We start from the raw sequence: 7044 nt of genomic DNA, 5'->3' as shown, positions 1-7044 counted from the left end.
CTTCCTCTCTGTAAAAAAGCAATAAAATATATATATATATATTAAAAAAAAAAAGAAGTTAGGGAACCACTTTTCAATTTCTAATTGAGAACAAATTCACAGGAAACCTCGGTCAAATGACAGAGTTGGGTAGAGTGTAAGAAAGAATGGTTACCAATAAAGATTTTCAAAATAAAAATGGTGAATTGTGGCTCGGCTGGTGTGGTTCAGTGGTTGAGTGTGGACCTATGAACCAGGAGGTCATGGTTCCATTCCTGATCAGGGCACATGCCTGGTTTGTGGGCTCAATCCCCAGTGTGGGGCATGCAGGAGGCAACTGATCAATGATTCCCATAATTGATGTTTCTATCCCTCTCTCCCTCTCCTTTCCTCTCTGAAATATATATATATATATTAGAAATATATATTCCATATAATAAAAGCCTAATACACTAAGTGTCTGACTGTTCAACCGTTTGACCAGTTGCTATGACGTGCACTGATCACCAGGGGTAGACGCTCCAACCAGTAGGTTAGCTTGCTGGGGTCCGGTTGATGGGGACTGGGCCAGATGGGCCGGACACGCCCTGGATGAATCTGTGAACCAGGCTGGTTTCGGCCCAATCCCTGCAGGCCAGACCGAGGGACCCCACTGGTGCACAGACACCAGGCTTCTAATATATATATATATATATATATATATATATATATATATATATATGAAAAAGGTAAATTGTGCTTTATCTTTGAGAACAAACCTTATATACCCTGTAGGTTTCCTTCTAGTTTGCCTATTAATTTCATTATAATTTAAAATCCTCAGTGAATCTGGAAATATAAAGAAGGAAAAATAAATCTAATTAACCTTAAAAATACTTTTAAAAAAGTAGAGTACAATAGTTGAGCAAAAATGTAACTATATTTTAAAGCAAAAATGTAATTATATTTTAAAGCACATATTTATAGTCTTGGAACACCAAATAGAAACCAGTAGTTTAAAAAACTAGCTTATGCTTTTGGCCATTATGTTTTCAATTTCTCTTGTTTTGTTTTTTTAGTGACATATGTTTAAGTTTAAAGGGGAATTATTTTACATGAAAATAAGTAAAACTATTTAGAAATATACACAAAATATTTAATGGAAAAATATTTATTTACATAAAACTCCATATGATGAATATTTATGCATTTTAGTAAATATTGTCCATAAGGTTTTTTGTAATGTTATATTGTAAGAATATTTTTGTTATTCTTTATTATTAAATGCAATGTTCAAATTCATTTTAGAATAAAACACCACACGGTGGCACTATTTACCAAGGAATTGTTGAAGTATGGTGTCCTCGCAAGAATTACTGTCCTTCATAAAGGCTGTATTTTTTTGAGTGTGTCTGTCAAATTGGTCATCTATTTCAACTGTAGAAAATGAATACTGGATTCTTTAAGGGTGAAAATTCTTTTTATCCTATGAATTATTTTATGTATACAGAATCTTTTTAAGAGCCTATTATAAGTATTGAAAAAAACTTAGAAAACATGAATTTGGTTTGCTGATTTATACTTTTTGCATTTGCTTACAGATGAAAAGCATCAGAAGAAAGTGAATAGTAAATGCTCCCTAGGGGTTAGAATTTTTACCAATGTGTATTTTCAATATATACAACAGCATTAGTTGAATAATGGTAGGTGTTTTAAAATGAGAAGCCAAAGCATGTAAGCATGAATATAGTGGACTTAGAGCTGCAGGTTGCTGAAGGACAAGATTGAAGAAATGCTAATAGAGAACCCCCTTCTCTTTTTTGATGGTCATACCCATTTTCCTTGTCAAAAGTCCATCATTAAATATTTTCTATTTTGTTTAAATAATGAGACCTTAATATATATATATATATATATATATATATATATATATATATATATATTTGGAGAAATTTTCTTCATTTTCTCACTTTGCTTTGTGTAAGATAGCCTCTTCATCTACCAAAACAAAGCTGTGATGAAGTTGCTAACTGGGTTCTACGGTCTTATGTAGGATATAATGAACAACATAAACTGATGAACAAAAATAGATTCAGAGACTAAGAAACACTGAACAGACAGTCCAACCTCAGAGAGAAGGCAGGGGAGCAGGGGCGAATTAAAATCAGCAATTTTATTTTTAAAATATATTTTTATTGATTTCAGAGATGAAGGGAAGGAGAGAGAGAGAGAGAGAAACATCAATGATGAAAGAGAATCATTGATCGGCTTGCCTCCTGCATGCCCCACACTGGAGATAGAGCCCCCAACAAGGACTATGTGCCATGACCAGGAATTGAACCGCAACCTCCTGGCTCATAGGTCAATGCTGAACCACTGAGCCACGTCGGCCATGCTAAAATCAGCAGCTTTAATTGGGACCACGGGTATTTGGGTTTTTTATTAATAGGTAGGAGCAGGGAAATGAGGTATGTATAACACAAATTAACTGATAGTGCAGTTATTAGACTAATATGTAGCAAAGCCATTTATAATGAATACTAATTTGAGAAACTGGTTAATATATAGTTTAAAGTAAGAAAATAATACACAAAGTTAAAATCTGAAAGTAACAGGAATATCACATTGTATCTGTATCATGGTGATCACAATAATTACTTGTTCATTTTGACAGGAGACATGGGAATTTGTTTGTGTTCACATTTTTAGTTAATCAACAAACAACTTCTCTGTGCTATATAGTCATACCTACACTAATGCCCCCCTTTCTTCTTAAAATCCATGAATTTTTAAATTCAATAATTCTGCATATGAATTTTTATAATACCCACAGGGACTGAAATATAATTGAGTTTCTATTCTTATCATTAGCTGACAAACTAACTAAAAGTTAAGCCCTTAAGGAGTGCAGTCTGGTAGAAAAAAGGTTTCTGTGGCCTTAATCAGAACACATTCCTCACTGTGCATATCATTTGCTTAAATGATTATAATATAGTGAATTTCTAAAGTTGTAAGAAAAGTAAACATGAGACATGAAAGGCAAGCATTTGAATATTAGCAAAATCTTTGAGTATAACATTTTTTTCCTAGATATTTATCATTTTCCCCTAGACTTCAAAATGGCCGGCAGGTTCATGACAAGGTGCTCAGCATCACAAATCATCAGGGAAATGGAAATCAAAACCACACTTAGATAACACTTCACACCTTTAGAATGGCTGGTATAAAAAACAACCACCCACACACAGAGAGAGAAAACAACAACAACAACAAAAGGTAAGTATTAGCAAGGATGTGGAGAAAAGGGAACTCTTATACATTGTAGAATTACCATACGATCCAGCAATCCCACTCCTGGGTATATATCCAAAAGAATTGAAATCAAGATCTCAAAAGAGATATCTGCACTCCCATGGTCACTGCAGCATGATTTACAATACCCATGACATAGAAACAACCTAAATATCTATAGACAAAAGAGTGAATAAAGAACATGTGAAATATACAGACAATGAACTATTATTCAGCCTTAAAAAGAAGGAAATTATGTCTTTTGGGCATGATCATCAGTCATGGATGAACATGAATCCTGTCATTGGAGGACATATGCTAAGTGCAAAAAACCAGACAGAAGAATAAATACTAAATAATCCTCCTTATACCAGGAATCTACAACAGCCAATCTCATAGAAGCAGAGAGTAGAGTGATGTTTACAAAGGAATGGGAGGGGAGAGGGAGCCAGGGAGCCATTGGGCAAAGGATACAGAGTTGTGGTTATGCAAGATGAACGTGAGGATGAGGGTCATGCCTTAAGAATGCTGGGGCAGGAAGCTAAAAGGAGCACAATTTCTGATGACAAGTGAAGTTATCACACATCTTCAGTTTTCCTGGCTTCAAACTTCCTTTATTTTTGATAGAAACAAACGAACAAACCAAAAATCCAAACTGCTACTTCAAATTTTGGTTTTCTGTTTCTGTTTTTAGTAGCATCAATTGATTCCTACCTGTTGGCTGACTCTTGCAGTTGAGCTGGTAAAGTGTGAGGGTTATGCTGGGCTGGACATAGGGCTCAGTCGTTCTCTGTGTGGTCCAGAGGGTTTACTTAATTCTCTGTAAGGCAGTTCTTTCAGCTGCAAAATAGAATTAATAATCATCATTCTCATAGAATTGTTGGGTCAAGCAAATGAGATGATCCATGCAAATGGCTTAATACTGTAATAAGTGTTCAATAAATGTGGTTTTAACAAGGTCATAAATGACTTCCTAATTTCTAAATTGTGTATTTCCTCAGTACTGATAGTATTTAATTTTTGAAAATTTTTCACATTAAAGAACATTTTTTTCCTTTTCAAACTTTGTATTTTATATAACTGGATTTAAATCTCTTTCTCTTAAGGTTACAGGCAATAATAAGGCCCCAAATTATAGGACATAATAAGGCCCATGAACAGCTGAGCACAGGGTAAAAAATCCTGTAAAAATATGGTGTTGCAGGTAGAATTTCACAAGTCATAAGTACAGTATGTAAAAATGAAATTGAATTTTTTTTTCTGTTTTATTTCTGGTTCTGAGACCCTCCATTCTGCTTTATGTGAAAAAAAATTAATCTAGACACATAATCATAAATTTGGTGAAATTCCGTTGATTTCTCTATTACATTATGTTGAAAAAGTGAGACTTAGGGCTGTTTCTCCTTTATCTATCCTCTCACCAAGGTTTGATGTTGCCACTCTTTGTCGTGTTGGTGCTGGAAGGCAGACGTACACAAAAATTAGTAGGGCGTCAGCTAGGAGAGGACGACCGTTTATCAGCCACGATCTGTCTTGGTTCTGTGCTGGCATCCTTTGGGAAATAACCCATCTCACTGCTCCTCAGTGGTGTTCTCCCCATGCCATGAAGTCAAATGACTCCTTCCTAGGTGGACCACCCCTTATCCTTTGCTTCAGAAGGCTGCAAATCTTTTCCTCCCGTCCGAGGGGTTCCTGAAGACATGCCTAGTCTTTTTTTTTTTTTCTCAGCCAATTTTCAAACTCCTTTCCATTGTTATAAGGCCCTCTCCTGCAAACAACTGGCATCATAGGGAGAGGGTGGGTTCCAAGCCGTCCAGGGTTATTCTTTATGTTACCGACACCCCTTGCGCCTCTCTCAGTTCTCTGCCTTTCATGCCACATGGACCTAATGATGCTGGTGAGGTTGTCAATCTCAGATTCCCAGCCGAATGGGCGAGGCACAGGTCAGCTCCTCTCTGGGACTCGCCACAGCCATTACTGATGAGCACGCCTGCCTGGGCCTCACCGCAGGTTTAACTGATGGCAGTTTGCAGAGCACAGAAACAAATAAAATTATAAGACTCTCTCTCTACTCTAAGGTTCTTCCTTCTTTCTAGCTCCTGGGATCTTAATCTGTTAGAGTGAGGACTGCTGTGGGAAGCAGAATAAAATAGTTCTGTCTGATAAATATCCTTTCCAGTCTTTCTGTGTTACGCTTTGATTAAAGCCTTTCATCTTTATGAATGTACACGATGGTTTTATACATCTCCTGTAGATATATGAAAAGTGTATGTTCTTTGTTCAAAGGATGACAAATTTTCTACATTAAATCAAGTTTATTGAATGAATTATTGCATTTATCATGACATTACTTGTTTTTATTTCCTATTGCATTTGTTCCATTCTGAAAAGGGTATACAAATTTGATTACTAGACATTTTTTCTTACTTAAAACAATATATTGAGATTCTGTTTTATGGTCCATACAAATTTAAGACAAATTGCATTTGTTATTATTATTTTATGTTTCCTTATTTCCTGATTACTGCCTTTAAGCTTTGTGAAAGGAAATTTGATCCAAATGTGGTCCATGTAAGACAATTCAAAATATCTTTCTAGAAAGAAATTTGCTTATGTAATTTTTAACATATTTTAATGGGACTGAAAAGCCTTCCTGAAAATTAATTACTCACTGACACAGTGACTGTTCATTAGGAGTCCAATGATCCTCAAACAGATATTCTTTTCTTTTCACTCTGTTTCCATTTTATTTTATATAACAGACCCCTCTTTTAAAGTAAATGTCTAAACCTTGGAATAAATGTTTTAATTGACCCGTTTTAGGTCTCCTTCCTTGTAGGAGGCTTGAAACAAAAGTTTGACATACACTCATACCTAAATTTCCTGAAAAAATTATTAATAGTTTGAATGATACCATATCTGTATTCATATTCCCATGCCTGCTTGCTTTTTCTTTTCATTCACCTGGAAGGCCCTATGGCCCAGGTGTCTAAGCTTCTTGCACATCTACCTGGACCTGCTCGAGTCCTGTGCTCTAGGATCCATTCAAATCTGGAAATGTTTATGTCACTCAGTAAAGCTGTCAGAGCAGCAGTATTCCCAAGTGTGACATATACTACCTCCAAATAAACATATGACCTTTAGTTAAAATCCCATTGTTGTAGAGTTATTTGTACCTGGAGTATGTTAACCCAAAAGGACACCTTCCTTCTATCACTTCCCACCCAAGTTCTATGCCACCCATACCAGGGAGGCTGAGTTGCGGCGGAAGATAGGGAGAGATGCATGCACACATTCCAGCATGTGTGTGTCTGAGTATCAAGACTTGTCGCTGAATTTGGATTTAGCCAGGATCTTAAAGGCTAATCTGGTCAAATGCCTCATTTTAAAGATGATGAATTAAATAACAAAAAACCCTGAAAATATCTATTCCCAAGTCAACTAATTAGTTTGTGGCTAAGCTGAAACAGAATTTAGGTCAGTGATGGCAAACCTCTGACATGCGTGTCAGAGGTGACACGCGAACTCATTTTTTTGGTTGATTTTTCTTTGTTAAATGGCATTTAAATATATAAAATAAATATCAAAAATATAAGTCTTTGTTTTACTATGGTTGCAAATATCAAAAAATTTCTATATGTGACACGGCACCAGAGTTAAGTTAGGGTTTTTCAAAATGCTGACACGCCGAGCTCAAAAGGTTCGCCATCACTGATAGGGGCTTAGATGCCAGAATTTAGGTTCTTAGATGGTAACTATTGGAGCTTTTACAGATGTCATCCCACTCAGTAATGA

This window comes from Myotis yumanensis, unplaced genomic scaffold (genome assembly GCF_028538775.1).
Source record: "Myotis yumanensis isolate MYYU_CA2020_CCGP unplaced genomic scaffold, mMyoYum1.0.hap1 SCAF_4, whole genome shotgun sequence".
Classification (NCBI taxonomy): domain Eukaryota; kingdom Metazoa; phylum Chordata; class Mammalia; order Chiroptera; family Vespertilionidae; genus Myotis; species Myotis yumanensis.
The sequence above is the reverse complement of the archived record's forward strand: the minus strand, read 5'-3'. Positions refer to the sequence as shown.